This window comes from Cyclopterus lumpus, chromosome 23 (assembly GCF_009769545.1).
Source record: "Cyclopterus lumpus isolate fCycLum1 chromosome 23, fCycLum1.pri, whole genome shotgun sequence".
Taxonomy (NCBI): Eukaryota; Metazoa; Chordata; class Actinopteri; order Perciformes; family Cyclopteridae; genus Cyclopterus; species Cyclopterus lumpus.
In genome coordinates, this window is record NC_046988.1 from 4,430,065 (window position 1) to 4,455,739 (window position 25,675).

The 25,675-nt window shown below is 39.1% G+C and overlaps 28 non-coding genes across 28 annotated transcripts; all 28 read right to left on the reverse strand.

Moving 5' to 3' along the window:
* Positions 1–332: 332 nt before the first annotated feature.
* Positions 333–404, reverse strand: trnaq-cug. Its single transcript has one exon. It is a non-coding gene; the product is annotated as a tRNA-Gln (tRNA).
* Positions 405–985: 581 nt separating this feature from the next.
* Positions 986–1,068, reverse strand: trnal-cag. Its single transcript has one exon. It is a non-coding gene; the product is annotated as a tRNA-Leu (tRNA).
* Positions 1,069–1,363: 295 nt separating this feature from the next.
* Positions 1,364–1,435, reverse strand: trnaq-uug. Its single transcript has one exon. It is a non-coding gene; the product is annotated as a tRNA-Gln (tRNA).
* A 518-nt stretch (positions 1,436–1,953) lies between these two features.
* trnaq-uug lies at positions 1,954–2,025 on the reverse strand. Its single transcript has one exon. It is a non-coding gene; the product is annotated as a tRNA-Gln (tRNA).
* Positions 2,026–2,754: 729 nt separating this feature from the next.
* On the reverse strand, positions 2,755–2,826 carry trnaq-cug. Its single transcript has one exon. It is a non-coding gene; the product is annotated as a tRNA-Gln (tRNA).
* Positions 2,827–3,403: 577 nt separating this feature from the next.
* On the reverse strand, positions 3,404–3,486 carry trnal-cag. Its single transcript has one exon. It is a non-coding gene; the product is annotated as a tRNA-Leu (tRNA).
* Positions 3,487–3,781: 295 nt separating this feature from the next.
* trnaq-uug lies at positions 3,782–3,853 on the reverse strand. The gene has a single exon. It is a non-coding gene; the product is annotated as a tRNA-Gln (tRNA).
* Positions 3,854–4,374: 521 nt separating this feature from the next.
* Positions 4,375–4,446, reverse strand: trnaq-uug. Its single transcript has one exon. It is a non-coding gene; the product is annotated as a tRNA-Gln (tRNA).
* Positions 4,447–5,174: 728 nt separating this feature from the next.
* trnaq-cug lies at positions 5,175–5,246 on the reverse strand. The gene has a single exon. It is a non-coding gene; the product is annotated as a tRNA-Gln (tRNA).
* A 580-nt stretch (positions 5,247–5,826) lies between these two features.
* On the reverse strand, positions 5,827–5,909 carry trnal-cag. Its single transcript has one exon. It is a non-coding gene; the product is annotated as a tRNA-Leu (tRNA).
* A 295-nt stretch (positions 5,910–6,204) lies between these two features.
* Positions 6,205–6,276, reverse strand: trnaq-uug. The gene has a single exon. It is a non-coding gene; the product is annotated as a tRNA-Gln (tRNA).
* Positions 6,277–6,796: 520 nt separating this feature from the next.
* On the reverse strand, positions 6,797–6,868 carry trnaq-uug. The gene has a single exon. It is a non-coding gene; the product is annotated as a tRNA-Gln (tRNA).
* A 727-nt stretch (positions 6,869–7,595) lies between these two features.
* Positions 7,596–7,667, reverse strand: trnaq-cug. Its single transcript has one exon. It is a non-coding gene; the product is annotated as a tRNA-Gln (tRNA).
* A 958-nt stretch (positions 7,668–8,625) lies between these two features.
* trnaq-uug lies at positions 8,626–8,697 on the reverse strand. Its single transcript has one exon. It is a non-coding gene; the product is annotated as a tRNA-Gln (tRNA).
* Positions 8,698–9,208: 511 nt separating this feature from the next.
* trnaq-uug lies at positions 9,209–9,280 on the reverse strand. Its single transcript has one exon. It is a non-coding gene; the product is annotated as a tRNA-Gln (tRNA).
* Positions 9,281–10,007: 727 nt separating this feature from the next.
* Positions 10,008–10,079, reverse strand: trnaq-cug. Its single transcript has one exon. It is a non-coding gene; the product is annotated as a tRNA-Gln (tRNA).
* Positions 10,080–10,660: 581 nt separating this feature from the next.
* On the reverse strand, positions 10,661–10,743 carry trnal-cag. The gene has a single exon. It is a non-coding gene; the product is annotated as a tRNA-Leu (tRNA).
* A 296-nt stretch (positions 10,744–11,039) lies between these two features.
* Positions 11,040–11,111, reverse strand: trnaq-uug. The gene has a single exon. It is a non-coding gene; the product is annotated as a tRNA-Gln (tRNA).
* A 728-nt stretch (positions 11,112–11,839) lies between these two features.
* trnaq-cug lies at positions 11,840–11,911 on the reverse strand. The gene has a single exon. It is a non-coding gene; the product is annotated as a tRNA-Gln (tRNA).
* Positions 11,912–12,491: 580 nt separating this feature from the next.
* Positions 12,492–12,574, reverse strand: trnal-cag. Its single transcript has one exon. It is a non-coding gene; the product is annotated as a tRNA-Leu (tRNA).
* A 295-nt stretch (positions 12,575–12,869) lies between these two features.
* trnaq-uug lies at positions 12,870–12,941 on the reverse strand. The gene has a single exon. It is a non-coding gene; the product is annotated as a tRNA-Gln (tRNA).
* Positions 12,942–13,462: 521 nt separating this feature from the next.
* trnaq-uug lies at positions 13,463–13,534 on the reverse strand. Its single transcript has one exon. It is a non-coding gene; the product is annotated as a tRNA-Gln (tRNA).
* Positions 13,535–14,259: 725 nt separating this feature from the next.
* trnaq-cug lies at positions 14,260–14,331 on the reverse strand. The gene has a single exon. It is a non-coding gene; the product is annotated as a tRNA-Gln (tRNA).
* Positions 14,332–15,289: 958 nt separating this feature from the next.
* trnaq-uug lies at positions 15,290–15,361 on the reverse strand. The gene has a single exon. It is a non-coding gene; the product is annotated as a tRNA-Gln (tRNA).
* A 513-nt stretch (positions 15,362–15,874) lies between these two features.
* trnaq-uug lies at positions 15,875–15,946 on the reverse strand. Its single transcript has one exon. It is a non-coding gene; the product is annotated as a tRNA-Gln (tRNA).
* Positions 15,947–16,673: 727 nt separating this feature from the next.
* On the reverse strand, positions 16,674–16,745 carry trnaq-cug. The gene has a single exon. It is a non-coding gene; the product is annotated as a tRNA-Gln (tRNA).
* Positions 16,746–17,325: 580 nt separating this feature from the next.
* On the reverse strand, positions 17,326–17,408 carry trnal-cag. Its single transcript has one exon. It is a non-coding gene; the product is annotated as a tRNA-Leu (tRNA).
* Positions 17,409–17,703: 295 nt separating this feature from the next.
* trnaq-uug lies at positions 17,704–17,775 on the reverse strand. Its single transcript has one exon. It is a non-coding gene; the product is annotated as a tRNA-Gln (tRNA).
* Between the last annotated feature and the right edge of the window lie 7,900 nt (positions 17,776–25,675).

Sequence of the window (25,675 nt, forward strand, 5' to 3'; positions counted from 1 at the left end):
TTAAAATGAACAGCAAACAACGTTCCATAAGTAACAGTATAGGACAGATATATATATATATATTTTAGGCATCAGACATCAAAAAGTTTTCTAAAAACAAAAAAGTTAAAAGTACACAAGTATGGCAAACAAATTATATGGATGGATAAAATGTATACAAATAAGAGTAATAATATAGTTATAACATAGGTTGTTTGATATGTACATGATGAAGCATGTGTAGTGAGTGTAGCAGCTTAATATGTCAATCGTTGTTTTCCTGAAACTAACCACCAACCCAATGAAAAAACAGCCAATCAAATCCAATTGGTGAGAATATCAAATTAAAATACAGGTCCCACCGAGATTTGAACTCGGATCGCTGGATTCAGAGTCCAGAGTGCTAACCATTACACCATGGCACCTTCCGTAAAATTTGACCTTTCATAGTAAAACCAAAGTTTTAAATTGGCTCCCTGTTCTTCTTCTGACAAACCGAAATGAAGTCCAGACAAAATCAAAACAATATAATACAATACAATATAAAAATCATGTCATATTTTGTAATCTCTTTTATTAGGATACTTACTTGAACCACAGGGAGAGAGGGAGAGATTTTTTTACAAACATTTTTGTGGACCAACGTCTCACAATAATGTTTTGACAAAGCGACATTTAGCTGGCCACGGTTAGTGTAACTAACGTAGCTTACGTTAGCTGAATCTGACTTTAAATCGCATTTCTTTATGGCCTGATAATCAATATTTTAGCCCAAGTTATCAATGAAATAATAAATTGCTCTTTGTGTACAAACACATTTCTGAATTGTAATGAGGTAAATTCTGACAATTAGAGAGGAATATATGTATTTCAACATTTATAATTGTATTGTGTATTCCTACTTTATTCATACATGACTCATTTTCGTCGGTAGCAATGGTAACAGTTTCCTACTTTAGAGATAACAGACTGCTTTACTTCTGTCTTCAGCTGTGAAAATATTTGATGTCAGAAGTGGGATTCGAACCCACGCCTCCAGGGGAGACTGCGACCTGAACGCAGCGCCTTAGACCGCTCGGCCATCCTGACTAGACGGATCCTGTTCATAACACTTTTTGGAATAATAGATATTTACCACAAGAGGCCATTGTTTGCTCACCAGAACCAAACCTAAGAAAGTATTTCTGTTTCTTTTGCTGTGATCAGTTTTGCGTCTTGTTGTTTTTTGTATTTTCCAGAATAGAAAATAGTTTGTTTGATATGTACATGATGAAGCATGTGTAGTGAGTGTAGCAGCTTAATATGTCAATCTTTGTTTTCATTGGGTTTTCCTGAAACTAACAGCCAATCCAATCCAATTGATGAGAATATCAAATTAAACTACAGGTCCCACCGAGATTTGAACTCGGATCGCTGGATTCAAAGTCCAGAGTGCTAACCATTACACCATGGCACCTTGTATGAAATTTGAGCATTCATAGTAAAACCAAAGTTTTAAATTGGGTGCCTGTTTTCTGCGTCACACTCCTCTCTCTGTTCTTCTTCTGACAAACCGAAATGAAGTCCAGACAAAATCAAAACAATATAAAATCATATCATATTTTGTAATCTCTGTTATCAGGATATTTACTTGAACCACAGGGAGGGAGGGAGAGATTTGTTTACAAACATTTTGTGTACCAGCATCTCACAATACATGTTTTTAGACTATTTTACATGCCACACAAAGTGGATAATGTCCTGTAACCACAAGGTAGCCGGTTCGATTCCCACACTCCCCATAGTTTGCAGTATTTACTTTGATAGTTTTGCGTCTTGTTGTTTTATGTATTTTCCAGAATAGAACATAGTTTGTTTGATATGTACATGATGAAGCAGTCTAGCAGCTTAATATGTCAATCTTTGTTTTCATTGGGTTTTCCTGAAACTAACAGCCAACCCAATCCAATTGGTGAGAATATCGAATTAAACTACAGGTCCCACCGAGATTTGAACTCGGATCGCTGGATTCAAAGTCCAGAGTGCTAACCATTACACCATGGCACCTTGTATGAAATTTTGAGCTTTTCATAGTAAAACCAAAGTTTTAAATTGGGTGCCTGTTTTCTGCGTCACACTCCTCTCTCTGTTCTTCTTCTGACAAACACAGTTAATTTGAGTGTTACATAGAAATGTCATTGTGTTGGTTTTTTCTGTCACAGTGTTTTGCTTTTTTGTCACATAATCTGCCTTGAAACAGCAGAGTCCTATTGATGATCCATGAGGAAATAGGAATGATAATTGCTGCTTTTCATATTTCACTCTGTGCCGGGTCATGATAACAGTTCCAACCACACTGGCTTCTTCTACAGATAAAGCTTCATATTTCACTACCGTTATGACAGCTTCTAACATGTACAAGACAAACATGTGAAGAGGGACCCCATAAAATACTGTGCCAGTTAAAATGAACAGCAAACAACGTTCCATAAGTAACAGTATAGGACAGATATATATATATATATATTTTAGGCATCAGACATCAAAAAGTTTTCTAAAAACAAAAAAGTTAAAAGTACACAAGTATGGCAAACAAATTATATGGATGGATAAAATGTATACAAATAAGAGTAATAATATAGTTATAACATAGGTTGTTTGATATGTACATGATGAAGCATGTGTAGTGAGTGTAGCAGCTTAATATGTCAATCGTTGTTTTCCTGAAACTAACCACCAACCCAATGAAAAAACAGCCAATCAAATCCAATTGGTGAGAATATCAAATTAAAATACAGGTCCCACCGAGATTTGAACTCGGATCGCTGGATTCAGAGTCCAGAGTGCTAACCATTACACCATGGCACCTTCCGTAAAATTTGACCTTTCATAGTAAAACCAAAGTTTTAAATTGGCTCCCTGTTCTTCTTCTGACAAACCGAAATGAAGTCCAGACAAAATCAAAACAATATAATACAATACAATATAAAAATCATGTCATATTTTGTAATCTCTTTTATTAGGATACTTACTTGAACCACAGGGAGAGAGGGAGAGATTTTTTTACAAACATTTTGTGGACCAACGTCTCACAATAATGTTTTGACAAAGCGACATTTAGCTGGCCACGGTTAGTGTAACTAACGTAGCTTACGTTAGCTGAATCTGACTTTAAATCGCATTTCTTTATGGCCTGATAATCAATATTTAGCCCAAGTTATCAATAAATAATAAATTGCTCTTTGTGTACAAACACATTCTGAATTGTAATGAGGTAAATTCTGACAATTAGAGAGGAATATATGTATTTCAACATTTATAATTGTATTGTGTATTCCTACTTTATTCATACATGACTCATTTTCGTCGGTAGCAATGGTAACAGTTTCCTACTTTAGAGATAACAGACTGCTTTACTTCTGTCTTCAGCTGTGAAAATATTTGATGTCAGAAGTGGGATTCGAACCCACGCCTCCAGGGGAGACTGCGACCTGAACGCAGCGCCTTAGACCGCTCGGCCATCCTGACTAGACGGATCCTGTTCATAACACTTTTTGGAATAATAGATATTTACCACAAGAGGCCATTGTTTGCTCACCAGAACCAAACCTAAGAAAGTATTTCTGTTTCTTTTGCTGTGATCAGTTTTGCGTCTTGTTGTTTTTTGTATTTTCCAGAATAGAAAATAGTTTGTTTGATATGTACATGATGAAGCATGTGTAGTGAGTGTAGCAGCTTAATATGTCAATCTTTGTTTTCATTGGGTTTTCCTGAAACTAACAGCCAATCCAATCCAATTGATGAGAATATCAAATTAAACTACAGGTCCCACCGAGATTTGAACTCGGATCGCTGGATTCAAAGTCCAGAGTGCTAACCATTACACCATGGCACCTTGTATGAAATTTGAGCGTTCATAGTAAAACCAAAGTTTTAAATTGGGTGCCTGTTTTCTGCGTCACACTCCTCTCTCTGTTCTTCTTCTGACAAACCGAAATGAAGTCCAGACAAAATCAAAACAATATAAAATCATATGATATTTTGTAATCTCTGTTATCAGGATAATTACTTGAACCACAGGGAGGGAGGGAGAGATTTGTTTACAAACATTTTTGTGTACCAGCATCTCACAATACATGTTTTTAGACTATTTTACATGCCACACAAAGTGGATAATGTCCTGTAACCACAAGGTAGCCGGTTCGATTCCCACACTCCACCATAGTTTGCAGTATTTACTTTGATTAGTTTTGCGTCTTGTTGTTTTATGTATTTTCCAGAATAGAACATAGTTTGTTTGATATGTACATGATGAAGCAGTCTAGCAGCTTAATATGTCAATCTTTGTTTTCATTGGGTTTTCCTGAAACTAACAGCCAACCCAATCCAATTGGTGAGAATATCGAATTAAACTACAGGTCCCACCGAGATTTGAACTCGGATCGCTGGATTCAAAGTCCAGAGTGCTAACCATTACACCATGGCACCGTTTATGAATTTTGACCTTTATAGTAAAACCAAAGTTTTAAATTGGGTGCCTGTTTTCTGCGTCACACTCCTCTCTCTGTTCTTCTTCTGACAAACACAGTTAATTTGAGTGTTACATAGAAATGTCATTGTGTTGGTTTTTTCTGTCACAGTGTTTTGCTTTTTTGTCACATAATCTGCCTTGAAACAGCAGAGTCCTATTGATGATCCATGAGGAAATAGGAATGATAATTGCTGCTTTTCATATTTCACTCTGTGCCGGGTCATGATAACAGTTCCAACCACACTGGCTTCTTCTACAGATAAAGCTTCATATTTCACTACCGTTATGACAGCTTCTAACATGTACAAGACAAACATGTGAAGAGGGACCCCATAAAATACTGTGCCAGTTAAAATGAACAGCAAACAACGTTCCATAAGTAACAGTATAGGACAGATATATATATATATATATATTTTAGGCATCAGACATCAAAAAGTTTTCTAAAAACAAAAAAGTTAAAAGTACACAAGTATGGCAAACAAATTATATGGATGGATAAAATGTATACAAATAAGAGTAATAATATAGTTATAACATAGGTTGTTTGATATGTACATGATGAAGCATGTGTAGTGAGTGTAGCAGCTTAATATGTCAATCGTTGTTTTCCTGAAACTAACCGCCAACCCAATGAAAAAACAGGCAATCAAATCCAATTGGTGAGAATATCAAATTAAAATACAGGTCCCACCGAGATTTGAACTCGGATCGCTGGATTCAGAGTCCAGAGTGCTAACCATTACACCATGGCACCTTCCGTAAAATTTGACCTTTCATAGTAAAACCAAAGTTTTAAATTGGCTCTCGGTTCTTCTTCTGACAAACCGAAATGAAGTCCAGACAAAATCAAAACAATATAATACAATACAATATAAAATCATGTCATATTTTGTAATCTCTTTTATTAGGATACTTACTTGAACCACAGGGAGAGAGGGAGAGATTTTTTTACAAACATTTTTGTGGACCAACGTCTCACAATAATGTTTTGACAAAGCGACATTTAGCTGGTCACGGTTAGTGTAACTAACGTAGCTTACGTTAGCTGAATCTGACTTTAAATCGCATTTCTTTATGGCCTGATAATCAATATTTTAGCCCAAGTTATCAATAAAATAATAAATTGCTCTTTGTGTACAAACACATTTCTGAATTGTAATGAGGTAAATTCTGACAATTAGAGAGGAATATATGTATTTCAACATTTATAATTGTATTGTGTATTCCTACTTTATTCATACATGACTCATTTTCGTCGGTAGCAATGGTAACAGTTTCCTACTTTAGAGATAACAGACTGCTTTACTTCTGTCTTCAGCTGTGAAAACATTTGATGTCAGAAGTGGGATTCGAACCCACGCCTCCAGGGGAGACTGCGACCTGAACGCAGCGCCTTAGACCGCTCGGCCATCCTGACTAGACGGATCCTGTTCATAACACTTTTTGGAATAATAGATATTTACCACAAGAGGCCATTGTTTGCTCACCAGAACCAAACCTAAGAAAGTATTTCTGTTTCTTTTGCTGTGATCAGTTTTGCGTCTTGTTGTTTTTTGTATTTTCCAGAATAGAAAATAGTTTGTTTGATATGTACATGATGAAGCATGTGTAGTGAGTGTAGCAGCTTAATATGTCAATCTTTGTTTTCATTGGGTTTTCCTGAAACTAACAGCCAATCCAATCCAATTGATGAGAATATCAAATTAAACTACAGGTCCCACCGAGATTTGAACTCGGATCGCTGGATTCAAAGTCCAGAGTGCTAACCATTACACCATGGCACCTTGTATGAAATTTGAGCGTTCATAGTAAAACCAAAGTTTTAAATTGGGTGCCTGTTTTCTGCGTCACACTCCTCTCTCTGTTCTTCTTCTGACAAACCGAAATGAAGTCCAGACAAAATCAAAACAATATAAAATCATATCATATTTTGTAATCTCTGTTATCAGGATAATTACTTGAACCACAGGGAGGGAGGGAGAGATTTGTTTACAAACATTTTTGTGTACCAGCATCTCACAATACATGTTTTTAGACTATTTTACATGCCACACAAAGTGGATAATGTCCTGTAACCACAAGGTAGCCGGTTCGATTCCCACACTCCCCATAGTTTGCAGTATTTACTTTGATTAGTTTTGCGTCTTGTTGTTTTATGTATTTTCCAGAATAGAACATAGTTTGTTTGATATGTACATGATGAAGCAGTCTAGCAGCTTAATATGTCAATCTTTGTTTTCATTGGGTTCTCCTGAAACTAACAGCCAACCCAATCCAATTGGTGAGAATATCGAATTAAACTACAGGTCCCACCGAGATTTGAACTCGGATCGCTGGATTCAAAGTCCAGAGTGCTAACCATTACACCATGGCACCGTTTATGAATTTTGACCTTTTATAGTAAAACCAAAGTTTTAAATTGGGTGCCTGTTTTCTGCGTCACACTCCTCTCTCTGTTCTTCTTCTGACAAACACAGTTAATTTGAGTGTTACATAGAAATGTCATTGTGTTGGTTTTTTCTGTCACAGTGTTTTGCTTTTTTGTCACATAATCTGCCTTGAAACAGCAGAGTCCTATTGATGATCCATGAGGAAATAGGAATGATAATTGCTGCTTTTCATATTTCACTCTGTGCCGGGTCATGATAACAGTTCCAACCACACTGGCTTCTTCTACAGATAAAGCTTCATATTTCACTACCGTTATGACAGCTTCTAACATGTACAAGACAAACATGTGAAGAGGGACCCCATAAAATACTGTGCCAGTTAAAATGAACAGCAAACAACGTTCCATAAGTAACAGTATAGGACAGATATATATATATATATATTTTAGGCATCAGACATCAAAAAGTTTTCTAAAAACAAAAAAGTTAAAAGTACACAAGTATGGCAAACAAATTATATGGATGGATAAAATGTATACAAATAAGAGTAATAATATAGTTATAACATAGGTTGTTTGATATGTACATGATGAAGCATGTGTAGTGAGTGTAGCAGCTTAATATGTCAATCGTTGTTTTCCTGAAACTAACCGCCAACCCAATGAAAAAACAGGCAATCAAATCCAATTGGTGAGAATATCAAATTAAAATACAGGTCCCACCGAGATTTGAACTCGGATCGCTGGATTCAGAGTCCAGAGTGCTAACCATTACACCATGGCACCTTCCGTAAAATTTGACCTTTCATAGTAAAACCAAAGTTTTAAATTGGCTCTCGGTTCTTCTTCTGACAAACCGAAATGAAGTCCAGACAAAATCAAAACAATATAATACAATACAATATAAAATCATGTCATATTTTGTAATCTCTTTTATTAGGATACTTACTTGAACCACAGGGAGAGAGGGAGAGATTTTTTTACAAACATTTTTGTGGACCAACGTCTCACAATAATGTTTTGACAAAGCGACATTTAGCTGGTCACGGTTAGTGTAACTAACGTAGCTTACGTTAGCTGAATCTGACTTTAAATCGCATTTCTTTATGGCCTGATAATCAATATTTTAGCCCAAGTTATCAATAAAATAATAAATTGCTCTTTGTGTACAAACACATTTCTGAATTGTAATGAGGTAAATTCTGACAATTAGAGAGGAATATATGTATTTCAACATTTATAATTGTATTGTGTATTCCTACTTTATTCATACATGACTCATTTTCGTCGGTAGCAATGGTAACAGTTTCCTACTTTAGAGATAACAGACTGCTTTACTTCTGTCTTCAGCTGTGGAAATATTTGATGTCAGAAGTGGGATTTGAACACACGCCTCCAGGGGAGACTGCGACCTGAACGCAGCGCCTTAGACCGCTCGGCCATCCTGACTAGACGGATCCTGTTCATAACACTTTTTGGAATAATAGATATTTACCACAAGAGGCCATTGTTTGCTCACCAGAACCAAACCTAAGAAAGTATTTCTGTTTCTTTTGCTGTGATCAGTTTTGCGTCTTGTTGTTTTTTGTATTTTCCAGAATAGAAAATAGTTTGTTTGATATGTACATGATGAAGCATGTGTAGTGAGTGTAGCAGCTTAATATAACAATCTTTGTTTTCATTGGGTTTTCCTGAAACTAACAGCCAATCCAATCCAATTGATGAGAATATCAAATTAAACTACAGGTCCCACCGAGATTTGAACTCTGATCGCTGGATTCAAAGTCCAGAGTGCTAACCATTACACCATGGCACCTTGTATGAAATTTGAGCGTTCATAGTAAAACCAAAGTTTTAAATTGGGTGCCTGTTTTCTGCGTCACACTCCTCTCTCTGTTCTTCTTCTGACAAACCGAAATGAAGTCCAGACAAAATCAAAACAATATCATATTTTGTAATCTCTGTTATCAGGATAATTACTTGAACCACAGGGAGGGAGGGAGAGATTTGTTTACAAACATTTTTGTGTACCAGCATCTCACAATACATGTTTTTAGACTATTTTACATGCCACACAAAGTGGATAATGTCCTGTAACCACAAGGTAGCCGGTTCGATTCCCACACTCCACCATAGTTTGCAGTATTTACTTTGATTAGTTTTGCGTCTTGTTGTTTTATGTATTTTCCAGAATAGAACATAGTTTGTTTGATATGTACATGATGAAGCAGTCTAGCAGCTTAATATGTCAATCTTTGTTTTCATTGGGTTCTCCTGAAACTAACAGCCAACCCAATCCAATTGGTGAGAATATCGAATTAAACTACAGGTCCCACCGAGATTTGAACTCGGATCGCTGGATTCAAAGTCCAGAGTGCTAACCATTACACCATGGCACCGTTTATGAATTTTGACCTTTTATAGTAAAACCAAAGTTTTAAATTGGGTGCCTGTTTTCTGCGTCACACTCCTCTCTCTGTTCTTCTTCTGACAAACACAGTTAATTTGAGTGTTACATAGAAATGTCATTGTGTTGGTTTTTTCTGTCACAGTGTTTTGCTTTTTTGTCACATAATCTGCCTTGAAACAGCAGAGTCCTATTGATGATCCATGAGGAAATAGGAATGATAATTGCTGCTTTTCATATTTCACTCTGTGCCGGGTCATGATAACAGTTCCAACCACACTGGCTTCTTCTACAGATAAAGCTTCATATTTCACTACCGTTATGACAGCTTCTAACATGTACAAGACAAACATGTGAAGAGGGACCCCATAAAATACTGTGCCAGTTAAAATGAACAGCAAACAACGTTCCATAAGTAACAGTATAGGACAGATATATATATATATATATTTTAGGCATCAGACATCAAAAAGTTTTCTAAAAACAAAAAAGTTAAAAGTACACAAGTATGGCAAACAAATTATATGGATGGATAAAATGTATACAAATAAGAGTAATAATATAGTTATAACATAGGTTGTTTGATATGTACATGATGAAGCATGTGTAGTGAGTGTAGCAGCTTAATATGTCAATCGTTGTTTTCCTGAAACTAACCACCAACCCAATGAAAAAACAGCCAATCAAATCCAATTGGTGAGAATATCAAATTAAAATACAGGTCCCACCGCGATTTGAACTCGGATCGCTGGATTCAGAGTCCAGAGTGCTAACCATTACACCATGGCACCTTCAGTAAAATTTGACCTTTCATAGTAAAACCAAAGTTTTAAATTGGCTCTCGGTTCTTCTTCTGACAAACCGAAATGAAGTCCAGACAAAATCAAAACAATATAATACAATACAATATAAAAATCATGTCATATTTTGTAATCTCTTTTATTAGGATACTTACTTGAACCACAGGGAGAGAGGGAGAGATTTTTTTACAAACATTTTTGTGGACCAACGTCTCACAATAATGTTTTGACAAAGCGACATTTAGCTGGCCACGGTTAGTGTAACTAACGTAGCTTACGTTAGCTGAATCTGACTTTAAATCGCATTTCTTTATGGCCTGATAATCAATATTTTAGCCCAAGTTATCAATAAAATAATAAATTGCTCTTTGTGTACAAACACATTTCTGAATTGTAATGAGGTAAATTCTGACAATTAGAGAGGAATATATGTATTTCAACATTTATAATTGTATTGTGTATTCCTACTTTATTCATACATGACTCATTTTCGTCGGTAGCAATGGTAACAGTTTCCTACTTTAGAGATAACAGACTGCTTTACTTCTGTCTTCAGCTGTGAAAACATTTGATGTCAGAAGTGGGATTCGAACCCACGCCTCCAGGGGAGACTGCGACCTGAACGCAGCGCCTTAGACCGCTCGGCCATCCTGACTAGACGGATCCTGTTCATAACACTTTTTGGAATAATAGATATTTACCACAAGAGGCCATTGTTTGCTCACCAGAACCAAACCTAAGAAAGTATTTCTGTTTCTTTTGCTGTGATCAGTTTTGCGTCTTGTTGTTTTTTGTATTTTCCAGAATAGAAAATAGTTTTGTTTGATATGTACATGATGAAGCATGTGTAGTGAGTGTAGCAGCTTAATATGTCAATCTTTGTTTTCATTGGGTTTTCCTGAAACTAACAGCCAACCCAATCCAATTGATGAGAATATCAAATTAAACTACAGGTCCCACCGAGATTTGAACTCGGATCGCTGGATTCAAAGTCCAGAGTGCTAACCATTACACCATGGCACCGTTTATGAATTTTGACCTTTTATAGTAAAACCAAAGTTTTAAATTGGGTGCCTGTTTTCTGCGTCACACTCCTCTCTCTGTTCTTCTTCTGACAAACACAGTTAATTTGAGTGTTACATAGAAATGTCATTGTGTTGGTTTTTTCTGTCACAGTGTTTTGCTTTTTTGTCACATAATCTGCCTTGAAACAGCAGAGTCCTATTGATGATCCATGAGGAAATAGGAATGATAATTGCTGCTTTTCATATTTCACTCTGTGCCGGGTCATGATAACAGTTCCAACCACACTGGCTTCTTCCACAGATAAAGCTTCATATTTCACTACCGTTATGACAGCTTCTAACATGTACAAGACAAACATGTGAAGAGGGACCCCATAAAATACTGTGCCAGTTAAATGAACAGCAAACAACGTTCCATAAGTAACAGTATAGGACAGATATATATATATATATATATTTTAGGCATCAGACATCAAAAAGTTTTCTAAAAACAAAAAAGTTAAAAGTACACAAGTATGGCAAACAAATTATATGGATGGATAAAATGTATACAAATAAGAGTAATAATATAGTTATAACATAGGTTGTTTGATATGTACATGATGAAGCATGTGTAGTGAGTGTAGCAGCTTAATATGTCAATCGTTGTTTTCCTGAAACTAACCACCAACCCAATGAAAAAACAGCCAATCAAATCCAATTGGTGAGAATATCAAATTAAAATACAGGTCCCACCGAGATTTGAACTCGGATCGCTGGATTCAGAGTCCAGAGTGCTAACCATTACACCATGGCACCTTCCGTAAAACTTGACCTTTCATAGTAAAACCAAAGTTTTAAATTGGCTCTCGGTTCTTCTTCTGACAAACCGAAATGAAGTCCAGACAAAATCAAAACAATATAATACAATACAATATAAAAATCATGTCATATTTTGTAATCTCTTTTATTAGGATACTTACTTGAACCACAGGGAGAGAGGGAGAGATTTTTTACAAACATTTTTGTGGACCAACGTCTCACAATAATGTTTTGACAAAGCGACATTTAGCTGGCCACGGTTAGTGTAACTAACGTAGCTTACGTTAGCTGAATCTGACTTTAAATCGCATTTCTTTATGGCCTGATAATCAATATTTTAGCCCAAGTTATCAATAAAATAATAAATTGCTCTTTGTGTACAAACACATTTCTGAATTGTAATGAGGTAAATTCTGACAATTAGAGAGGAATATATGTATTTCAACATTTATAATTGTATTGTGTATTCCTACTTTATTCATACATGACTCATTTTCGTCGGTAGCAATGGTAACAGTTTCCTACTTTAGAGATAACAGACTGCTTTACTTCTGTCTTCAGCTGTGAAAATATTTGATGTCAGAAGTGGGATTCGAACCCACGCCTCCAGGGGAGACTGCGACCTGAACGCAGCGCCTTAGACCGCTCGGCCATCCTGACTAGACGGATCCTGTTCATAACACTTTTTGGAATAATAGATATTTACCACAAGAGGCCATTGTTTGCTCACCAGAACCAAACCTAAGAAAGTATTTCTGTTTCTTTTGCTGTGATCAGTTTTGCGTCTTGTTGTTTTTTGTATTTTCCAGAATAGAAAATAGTTTGTTTGATATGTACATGATGAAGCATGTGTAGTGAGTGTAGCAGCTTAATATGTCAATCTTTGTTTTCATTGGGTTTTCCTGAAACTAACAGCCAATCCAATCCAATTGATGAGAATATCAAATTAAACTACAGGTCCCACCGAGATTTGAACTCGGATCGCTGGATTCAAAGTCCAGAGTGCTAACCATTACACCATGGCACCTTGTATGAAATTTGAGCGTTCATAGTAAAACCAAAGTTTTAAATTGGGTGCCTGTTTTCTGCGTCACACTCCTCTCTCTGTTCTTCTTCTGACAAACCGAAATGAAGTCCAGACAAAATCAAAACAATATAAAATCATATCATGTTTTGTAATCTCTGTTATCAGGATAATTACTTGAACCACAGGGAGGGAGGGAGAGATTTGTTTACAAACATTTTTGTGTACCAGCATCTCACAATACATGTTTTTAGACTATTTTACATGCCACACAAAGTGGATAATGTCCTGTAACCACAAGGTAGCCGGTTCGATTCCCACACTCCACCATAGTTTGCAGTATTTACTTTGATTAGTTTTGCGTCTTGTTGTTTTATGTATTTTCCAGAATAGAACATAGTTTGTTTGATATGTACATGATGAAGCAGTCTAGCAGCTTAATATGTCAATCTTTGTTTTCATTGGGTTTTCCTGAAACTAACAGCCAACCCAATCCAATTGGTGAGAATATCGAATTAAACTACAGGTCCCACCGAGATTTGAACTGGGATCGCTGGATTCAAAGTCCAGAGTGCTAACCATTACACCATGGCACCGTTTATGAATTTTGACCTTTTATAGTAAAACCAAAGTTTTAAATTGGGTGCCTGTTTTCTGCGTCACACTCCTCTCTCTGTTCTTCTTCTGACAAACACAGTTAATTTGAGTGTTACATAGAAATGTCATTGTGTTGGTTTTTTCTGTCACAGTGTTTTGCTTTTTTGTCACATAATCTGCCTTGAAACAGCAGAGTCCTATTGATGATCCATGAGGAAATAGGAATGATAATTGCTGCTTTTCATATTTCACTCTGTGCCGGGTCATGATAACAGTTCCAACCACACTGGCTTCTTCTACAGATAAAGCTTCATATTTCACTACCGTTATGACAGCTTCTAACATGTACAAGACAAACATGTGAAGAGGGACCCCATAAAATACTGTGCCAGTTAAAATGAACAGCAAACAACGTTCCATAAGTAACAGTATAGGACAGATATATATATATATATTTTAGGCATCAGACATCAAAAAGTTTTCTAAAAACAAAAAAATTAAAAGTACACAAGTATGGCAAACAAATTATATGGATGGATAAAATGTATACAAATAAGAGTAATAATATAGTTATAACATAGGTTGTTTGATATGTACATGATGAAGCATGTGTAGTGAGTGTAGCAGCTTAATATGTCAATCGTTGTTTTCCTGAAACTAACCACCAACCCAATGAAAAAACAGCCAATCAAATCCAATTGGTGAGAATATCAAATTAAAATACAGGTCCCACCGAGATTTGAACTCGGATCGCTGGATTCAGAGTGCAGAGTGCTAACCATTACACCATGGCACCTTCCGTAAAATTTGACCTTTCATAGTAAAACCAAAGTTTTAAATTGGCTCTCGGTTCTTCTTCTGACAAACCGAAATGAAGTCCAGACAAAATCAAAACAATATAATACAATACAATATAAAATCATGTCATATTTTGTAATCTCTTTTATTAGGATACTTACTTGAACCACAGGGAGAGAGGGAGAGATTTTTTTACAAACATTTTTGTGGACCAACGTCTCACAATAATGTTTTGACAAAGCGACATTTAGCTGGCCACGGTTAGTGTAACTAACGTAGCTTACGTTAGCTGAATCTGACTTTAAATCGCATTTCTTTATGGCCTGATAATCAATATTTTAGCCCAAGTTATCAATAAAATAATAAATTGCTCTTTGTGTACAAACACATTTCTGAATTGGAATGAGGTAAATTCTGACAATTAGAGAGGAATATATGTATTTCAACATTTATAATTGTATTGTGTATTCCTACTTTATTCATACATGACTCATTTTCGTCGGTAGCAATGGTAACAGTTTCCTACTTTAGAGATAACAGACTGCTTTACTTCTGTCTTCAGCTGTGAAAATATTTGATGTCAGAAGTGGGATTCGAACACACGCCTCCAGGGGAGACTGCGACCTGAACGCAGCGCCTTAGACCGCTCGGCCATCCTGACTAGACGGATCCTGTTCATAACACTTTTTGGAATAATAGATATTTACCACAAGAGGCCATTGTTTGCTCACCAGAACCAAACCTAAGAAAGTATTTCTGTTTCTTTTGCTGTGATCAGTTTTGCGTCTTGTTGTTTTTTGTATTTTCCAGAATAGAAAATAGTTTGTTTGATATGTACATCATGAAGCATGTGTAGTGAGTGTAGCAGCTTAATATGTCAATCTTTGTTTTCATTGGGTTTTCCTGAAACTAACAGCCAATCCAATCCAATTGATGAGAATATCAAATTAAACTACAGGTCCCACCGAGATTTGAACTCGGATCGCTGGATTCAAAGTCCAGAGTGCTAACCATTACACCATGGCACCTTGTATGAAATTTGAGCGTTCATAGTAAAACCAAAGTTTTAAATTGGGTGCCTGTTTTCTGCGTCACACTCCTCTCTCTGTTCTTCTTCTGACAAACCGAAATGAAGTCCAGACAAAATCAAAACAATATAAAATCATATCATATTTTGTAATCTCTGTTATCAGGATAATTACTTGAACCACAGGGAGGGAGGGAGAGATTTGTTTACAAACATTTTTGTGTACCAGCATCTCACAATACATGTTTTTAGACTATTTTACATGCCACACAAAGTGGATAATGTCCTGTAACCACAAGGTAGCCGGTTCGATTCCCACACTCCACCATAGTTTTACTTTGATTAGTTTTGCGTCTTGTTGTTTTATGTATTTTCCAGAATAGAACATAGTTTGTTTGATATGTACATGATGAAGCAGTCTAGCAGCTTAATATGTCAATCTTTGTTTTCATTGGGTTTTCCTGAAACTAACAGCCAACCCAATCCAATTGGTGAGAATATCGAATTAAACTACAGGTCCCACCGAGATTTGAACTGGGATCGCTGGATTCAAAGTCCAGAGTGCTAACCATTACACCATGGCACCGTTTATGAATTTTGACCTTTTATAGTAAAACCAAAGTTTTAAATTGGGTGCCTGTTTTCTGCGTCACACTCCTCTCTCTGTTCTTCTTCTGACAAACACAGTTAATTTGAGTGTTACATAGAAATGTCATTGTGTTGGTTTTTTCTGTCACAGTGTTTTGCTTTTTTGTCACATAATCTGCCTTGAAACAGCAGAGTCCTATTGATGATCCATGAGGAAATAGGAATGATAATTGCTGCTTTTCATATTTCACTCTGTGCCGGGTCATGATAACAGTTCCAACCACACTGGCTTCTTCTACAGATAAAGCTTCATATTTCACTACCGTTATGACAGCTTCTAACATGTACAAGACAAACATGTGAAGAGGGACCCCATAAAATACTGTGCCAGTTAAAATGAACAGCAAACAACGTTCCATAAGTAACAGTATAGGACAGATATATATATATATATATTTTAGGCATCAGACATCAAAAAGTTTTCTAAAAACAAAAAAGTTAAAAGTACACAAGTATGGCAAACAAATTATATGGATGGATAAAATGTATACAAATAAGAGTAATAATATAGTTATAACATAGGTTGTTTGATATGTACATGATGAAGCATGTGTAGTGAGTGTAGCAGCTTAATATGTCAATCGTTGTTTTCCTGAAACTAACCACCAACCCAATGAAAAAACAGCCAATCAAATCCAATTGGTGAGAATATCAAATTAAAATACAGGTCCCACCGAGATTTGAACTCGGATCGCTGGATTCAGAGTCCAGAGTGCTAACCATTACACCATGGCACCTTCCGTAAAATTTGACCTTTCATAGTAAAACCAAAGTTTTAAATTGGCTCTCGGTTCTTCTTCTGACAAACCGAAATGAAGTCCAGACAAAATCAAAACAATATAATACAATACAATATAAAATCATGTCATATTTTGTAATCTCTTTTATTAGGATACTTACTTGAACCACAGGGAGAGAGGGAGAGATTTCTTTACAAACATTTTTGTGGACCAACGTCTCACAATAATGTTTTGACAAAGCGACATTTAGCTGGCCACGGTTAGTGTAACTAACGTAGCTTACGTTAGCTGAATCTGACTTTAAATCGCATTTCTCTATGGCCTGATAATCAATATTTTAGCCCAAGTTATCAATAAAATAATAAATTGCTCTTTGTGTACAAACACATTTCTGAATTGTAATGAGGTAAATTCTGACAATTAGAGAGGAATATATGTATTTCAACATTTATAATTGTATTGTGTATTCCTACTTTATTCATGCATGACTCATTTTCGTCGGTAGCAATGATAACAGTTTCCTACTTTAGAGATAACAGACTGCTTTACTTCTGTCTTCAGCTGTGAAAATATTTGATGTCAGAAGTGGGATTCGAACCCACGCCTCCAGGGGAGACTGCGACCTGAACGCAGCGCCTTAGACCGCTCGGCCATCCTGACTACACGGATCCTGTTCATAACACTTTTCGGAATAATAGATATTTACCACAAGAGGCCATTGTTTGCTCACCAGAACCAAACCTAAGAAAGTATTTCTGTTTCTTTTGCTGTGATCAGTTTTGCGTCTTGTTGTTTTTTGTATTTTCCAGAATAGAAAATAGTTTGTTTGATATGTACATGATGAAGCATGTGTAGTGAGTGTAGCAGCTTAATATGTCAATCTTTGTTTTCATTGGGTTTTCCTGAAACTAACAGCCAACCCAATCCAATTGGTGAGAATATCAAATTAAACTACAGGTCCCACCGAGATTTGAACTCGGATCGCTGGATTCAAAGTCCAGAGTGCTAACCATTACACCATGGCACCGTTTATGAATTTTGACCTTTTATAGTAAAACCAAAGTTTTAAATTGGGTGCCTGTTTTCTGCGTCACACTCCTCTCTCTGTTCTTCTTCTGACAAACACAGTTAATTTGAGTGTTACATAGAAATGTCATTGTGTTGGTTTTTCTGTCACAGTGTTTTGCTTTTTTGTCACATAATCTGCCTTGAAACAGCAGAGTCCTATTGATGATCCATGAGGAAATAGGAATGATAATTGCTGCTTTTCATATTTCACTCTGTGCCGGGTCATGATAACAGTTCCAACCACACTGGCTTCTTCTACAGATAAAGCTTCATATTTCACTACCGTTATGACAGCTTCTAACATGTACAAGACAAACATGTGAAGAGGGACCCCATAAAATACTGTGCCAGTTAAAATGAACAGCAAACAACGTTCCATAAGTAACAGTATAGGACAGATATATATATATATATTTTAGGCATCAGACATCAAAAAGTTTTGTAAAAACAAAAAAGTTAAAAGTACACAAGTATGACAAACAAATTATATGGATGGATAAAATGTATACAAATAAGTAGCTTTTATGACCATCAATTTCTTATCACTTGGTCGAAGGCTGAGCGTAGAGTATCGTCACGAGACTGCTCGAGTGGAAAATCCTCCATGGAGTGAAACTCGGGAGCCGGTGGTTCCCCCTCCCCGTCTGCAGTGTCGGACGACCTTGCGTCGCCGCTGAGCACAGCACAGATATCACATATCCCTGTCGGCCGTGAACGCACCCCCGCAACCTGTCCCATTAATTTAATAAACCCCGGCCAATCTGTTCCCAAGATTAGGGGGTACGTAAGGTGGGAGCTAACCGCGACCTTCACATTATGCTTTTTCCCCCCGTATCTAATTTCCGCTGACACCATAGGATACTCGTGAACATCCCCATGCACACACCTTATTTTCACCCACAATGCCTCCACCAATGCCCCGGGCCGAACCAGGCTCTGGTGGATCATAGACTGCGTACAGCCCGAATCCACCATCGCCTGATGTGTACCCCCCTGGATTCTTACCGGAACGCGGTACGTCGCTCCCGGACCGGGGGAGGGTGTTGGAGGGCCGGCAACCCGGATCACCTGGCCCACCTCCATCAGCGGACACTCTCTCCGGAGGTGCCCGGGCTGCCCGCACCTCCAACACTCCTGCCCTGGTGTTTGAGAACCCCCCTGTAGGTCAGGAAGAGTGCCGGTGTTGGCCGTGGTTGGTGGATCGGGGACCCGAGGGAGGGGTGCTGGCCTCGGCGCCAGCCGTGCCCGAAGCTGCGGAGGTAGCGTCCTCCGTGGGGCGGGTATAGGCCGGGCCGTAGCCGCTGCACGACCACCGTCCCGCTGCCCGGGGGAATGAACGGCCAGGGGATCCTCCGCCAAGGTGATGGCGGTCTCTAGTTCCGCCGGCCGGTGACAGCGGACCCAGGCTGACGTTCGGGACGGCAGGCCGCCCACAAACTGTTCCAGGACCACCTTCTCCGCTACCTCCTGTGCCCCCACCGAGCCTCCCGGTTGCAGCCATCTGGTGGCGGCGTCCTTCAGCTGCTGGGCAAAAACAAATGGTCGGTCCTAGGACCCCAGCCTGGCCTCCCGGAACCTCCGCCGGTGGTCCTCCGGAGACAGGCCCAGCCGCTCTATGACGGCTTTACGCACGTCCGCGTACACCTGCCTGTTTACCGGGGGCAGCCCCAGAGCCGCTGTCTGTGCCTCCCCGGCCAGAAGAGGCAGGAGGCGGACCTCCCACTCTGCCTCAGGCCAGCCACACGCCCCCGCTGTAGCCTCGAAGCAGTCCAGGAACGACTGTGCGTCATCCGCTGCGGTCATCCTGTGCAGGGTGATCCCCGCCAGCGCGGAGGGCCTCGCTGCCGGTGGAGCTGCAGCTGACCGGGCGGCGATCCGCTCCAGGGCAAAGGTCTGCCTCTCAGCCTGGTCCTGGAGAGCCCTCAGAAAAAGTCGGTTCATCTCCGCCTGCTCGTGCTGCATGGCTGCGATCCCCGCCAGCATCTGCCCAAGCGCCACGATCGGCTGGGTCGGGCCCTCGGCGTGCTGTTCCTGGTGCTCCATATGCACACCCACGTTTGGCTCCACTGTAACAGGTTCGAGTCTCGGGCAGGCACCAAAGAGGCAACACACACACAATTGTGAGGGCAGTAACCGTTTTTATTTATTTGTCACGCTTCTGGTAGCGACCGATCCGGGCCTCCGCTACCCGCTCTTCCTAGAAACGGTCACATTGGCAGTTTGAACAAGTGCTCAGCATCAGCAGCTGTCGGTACTTTCTCTGCATAGAGCGCTTGTTTTTCCTCTCTGTACGACTTGATGGTTATGCAACACCCGTCCCATGTAGCTATTTAGTATTATCTGAATCTGCACGGTGTAGTAGTGCTATAGCGGAGCCCTGGGTAGTTTTAAACGGGATAGCGCTATTACCTGTTCTTATGAATTAATATAATGATTCTTACGACCGTTGTTCTCTTATTCTGAAAACTGAAAAAACTGGCGTTGCCTCCAATAGTATTAAGGAAGTCAAATTAAAGGTCTATGCCTCTTATTAATCATGACTCGCGATTAGCAACATAACATTGTTTTACACTATAACATTTGGTCACAGTATTGAAAACAATAAACACACATATTTACCTCTTGAGGTCCACATAAGTCCAAACGATAGGATAACTGCTCATCAGCCACTAAGTTATGAAAATTATTGCTCTCATGCAATATTCACGGTTCATTTGTTTCTGCATTCCTCGAACACACGATACCTCGTAATATGCTTAGTCTCACCCCTCTAGCGGAGAACGAGATTGGTTTGGCTGTTAGATTCAGGACAACCAAAATAAAACAATGAAAACAAAGATTGACTTATTACTCTTTTTCATTAACACACAAGTTAGGTTGTTAGAAATAATTCACATGCTGAATGATGTAGATATCACACAAAGTATGCTAATTTGCATTTGAACTCTAACCTTTGAACTGTAAATACAGACTTTCCTACTTCTACACTTATCCACTTTTAATTTAATTTTTAGAAAACTATTTACATCCTGATGTCTAAAAGATTATTTGTAGGGCTACTGACTGAGACAAAGCCTGACTGACTGACAGAGACTGACTGACTGAGAATGACTGACTGAGACATGGGCGAACTCACTGACTGACTAACTGACAGAGACAGACTGTCTGACTGAGAAAGAGACTAACTGACTGACAAACAGTGACAGAGACTCACAGAGACTGACTGACTGGCCGAGACTGACTGAGACAGAGGAAGTAAATGACTGATAGAGACTGACAGAGACAGTGGCTGACTGAGGCAGAGACAGTGGCTGACTGAGACAGAGACAGTGTCTGACTGACAGAGACAGACTGACACAGTGACAGTGATTGACTGAGACGAGACTGACAGACAGAAATTGACTAACAGAGAATGACTCACAGAGACGGTGACTGACCAACAGTGACTAAAAGACTGAGACTGACTGACTGAGACACACAATGGCTGACGGACTGACTGACAGAGACTGACAGAGACAGAGCTTGAATGACTAACTGACAGAGACTCACTGACGAAGACACCCTGACTGACTGTCTGACTAACTGACAGTGACTGACTGTCTGACTGAGAAAGAAACTGACTGACTGAAACAGAGACTGACTAACCGAGACAGTGACTGACTGAGACAGAGACAGTGGCTGACTGAAAGGGACGAAGACAGACTGACTGAGAAAGAAATTGACTGACTGAAAAAGAGACTGACTAACTGAGACAGTGACTAACTGAGGCAGTGCCTGACTGAATGACAGAGACTGACAGAGACAGTGACTTACTGAAAGGGACAAAGACAGACAGACTGATACAGACACTGGCTGATAGAAACTGACTGAATGTCACACTGACTGACTGACTGAGGCACTAACTGACTGAGACAGAGACAGTGGCTGACTGACACTGAGAATGAGACAGTGACTGACTGAGACAGAGACAGTGGCTGACTGACACTGAGAATGAGACAGTGACTGACTGAGACAGAGACAGTGGCTGACTGACACTGAGAATGAGACAGTGACTGACTGAGACAGAGTGACAGAGGCAGTGACTGACTGAGCCAAAGTCTGACAGTGACTGACTGACAGTGACTGAGACAGAGACAGTGGCTGACTGATTGACAGAGACAGCCTGACTGACTGAAAGTGAGGGACTAACAGAGACTGACTAACAGAGGCTGACTCATAGAGACAGTGACTGACGAACAGTGACTAACTGACTGAGACAGAGCCTGACTGACTGAGACAGAGACTGACTGACAGTGACTGACTAATAGAGACTGACTAACAGAGGCTGACTCACAGAGACAGTGACTGACGAACAGTCACTAACTGACTGAGACAGAGCCTGACTGACTGAGACAGAGACTGACTGACAGTGACTGAATGAAAAATACCTTTTATTTAACCAGGTAAAATCAATTGAGAACCAATTCTCATTTTCAATGATGACCTGGCCAAGAGGCAGTAGCACAGTCCAGACAACACAGATACAATACATCACAGATACAATACAGTATGACAAACGCATGAGAAAATGGCTAAAAACAATACAGGTAAATTAATAAACACTATGTACAAACAAACACAGAAGAAAGGCGGATTACTGGATGTTCTTTGTAAAAAAAAATGGAAGAGAGAGAGAGAAGTGATAGCTGGTCAGCAAGTACATCAGTCAACTATGACTTGTTGCAGCTTTTGTTTGAAAATGTTGAGAGAGGTGAGAGCTGTTAGTTTGAGCACGTTTTGTAGTGAGTTCCAGTCACTTGCAGCGGCAAAATGAATGGCGTTATGACCAAAACACAGTACGGACTTTTGGACTGATGAGCCTAATGAAGTCACTGGATCTTAAACGGCGATTGCTGTCAGAAATGTGCAGAAGATTTGAGAGGTAGCGAAGGGTCATTCCCAAAATGGATTTGTAGACTACGAGCAGCCAGTGTTGTAGCCGCCTGGTATGAAGGAGGGCCAAGTGGTGGAGTGGGTCCAGTTTTCTGAGGGTGGTCTTTGATGCCATTTTATAAATGATATCGCCGTAGTCAAATAGAGGAAGGATGATCATTTTCACAATGGTGAATTTGGCAGAGTGTGTGAAGGAGGCCATGTTTCGATACAGGAAACCCAGTCTAGCTTTGACTTTAGCCAGAAGGTTATTGATGTGTATGTTAAATGAGGGAGATGAGCCAAGGTATTTGTAGGAGGTGACAAACTCCAGCTCCCAGCCATCAGCACTGTAGATCTTGGGAGGGCTGGGGATGATGTGGTTTTTCCGGTCAAACAGCATACATTTGGTCTTTTTGGATGTTGAGGAGCAGGTGGAGGTTGTTGAAAGACTGTTGGATGGAGGTGAGGCTTTGTTGAAGAGTGGACACAGCAGAGTGGAGTGAAGGACCAGCTGAATATATGATGGTGTCATCAGCATACAGATGAATCCTGGAATTTCCAGCAGCTTTGGCTACATCGTTAATATAAATGGAAAATAAAATAGGGCCTAATATGGAGCCTCGAGGCACATCTTTAGAGATCGTAAGAGGTTCAGACATGATGTTTTCGGTCTTTACCCGCTGGACACGACCAGCCAGGTACCCTGCTAGAAAAACCAGCATAGACCAGCAACACTGGTGACCAGCAACACCAGAGTATGTTGTGTTTTGCTGCTGGTATGCTGGTTTATGCTGGTACATGCTTGTATGCTGGTTTGTCGCGGGTTGACTGGTATATTTTCACACTTCTGGTTCCCTCATCTCGATGTCGATGGGAACCATTTGTGAATGGGTTTTTGGTTAGATGCCTGAAATAAGGTCAGTGGTTAACACAAGCTTTGGAGATTTTAACGTTTTGTTATGTACCATAAAATGTGTCAGTAAATACCCCTCTCGTGAATTTTTAAGATTTTGAATGCCTTTAAAAAGTCAGTTGGCTAAGTGGCTAAATGACACAATAGACCGCCGTTAGCCTAGTGGTTGTGACATGAAGTCATGTGACTCTGATGTAGTTAGTTTATAGCCTTACAATAAATGTTTTACTTCTGCAGATTATATTTATGTTTCAAAAATCCTAAAAACAATTGTGTGCATCGGTGAAGATTATCTTGCTGAACAAAACTCGTTCCCCGCATTAGTTTTCTCCAGTCGGTGGTCATTTTATTGGCCTCTGTGTCGACAGACACTAAACTACAGCGCCAAAAAACATGGCCTTCTCGTGTCGGTCCCATCTATGATCTGAGCACTTCGACTCTACTCCAGGACTTAGTCTGGACCGATTGCTTTGGTCCGCACCCACGATTACGATTAATGCGCTCACAACTGCCCGGAACAAACCGCATCAGGGACTGAACTGCGTCGAGTCGGATTAAAATGGACAATGTGTTGGCTTGTGAAACCGCCCTTAATGTAGTTTTAGTGAATAAAACGTCATGTTATAGTGAACATTTCAGTCAGTCGATCTAGTCCCTTTCTTTCTCCCGAGCCCTGCTGTCCACATTGTTTAATTAGGTACTGCGAGTCCTCCTCCTGACTGTGTTCAAGGTGTGCTGCCAACGTGTCGTTCTGATATGACATGCACAGCACAAAAAAACTAAAGAAGAAAAGTCAATAATATTGTGTGAGTAAAAATTAAAAGAGATTTTGGTAAAGATTTTATTTTTTAAACCACCCAACAGGGACGTCAAAGGGTCGGGACACGCCCTTGAGTAAACATCAACATCACTTCAGCGAGACTCGAAGTTAACTCATAAACTTAACTTGCTAACTTAAATTGAATAATAAATATGAACTTCTACTTCTTCTTCTTCTACGTATAAACCCAGTCGTTTTGTATTTCCAGTTGTTTTGTATTTATGTGGTGATCAATACTGTTTGCAGATTTTTGATATGTTTGATTGGGGTATTTTTAAGTAGTTAAACGTTTTTAAAATATCGCTGACTTTCTTGTGACATTCATCAGCGTATGGACCGAACTGCCCTAAACTTATAGTGTTATTAGATAGATTGTTAAAATACAATTCTGCATGTTCTTCTGACATGTATTTATTAACTGACCTTTGTTTACCAATAGAAAAGTAAAACCTCTATAGATCCTAACCAGGCACGTGTTGAAGTATCCGACAATCCAATGTGCTCATATGAGAAATGTGAACGATATTTACAAATAAAAAAAATAAATAAATAAATAAATAATAATAATAATACTTCCTCTATGATTCCGTTTTAACTCCACACTTCAATATAGACCACATGTGATTTAAATAATCCGCGTGATATAATTGGCAGCTTTTTGACCAATAGCTGCAGTGATTTATCGACACACTTTTTCCCCCAATCATCAAAAACAGAAGCAGCGACCTTGTTATGAGTGTAATTATTAGCAGTAATCCTCGTGCGCACAGCAGCGAGCGGATTCATGGCACCGTTTCCAGAATGTTCCTCTCCGCAGTTAAAGGCAGAGCTCATCACCTGGTCGCGTGTTTTCTGCGGATGCTGCAACTGTTGGTGTGATACATTCATCATGACGATGGATAACGTTTCGTTAATGCTGATCAAATCCGAACTGAATGCTGCAGCAAGCCGCTCCACCGTCATGTTTCTAGACACACTAACTCCTGTGTGTAGTTATTCAATGTGGGTCATTATCGGAACACAATGACAGTGAACAGTCATGTTTAATCTGGAATCAGGTAGAATATCGTTACGACGATAGAGATGTTTGTCCGTAGAACATAAAACATAATCGATGTGAGAAAGCACAGTGTTGTGTCACAAGTTCATCTGAGCGGATCAGTTTCCCACAGCGGCGGAGGAGCTGGGTGTAAACTACGGTCTGCGTGTTTC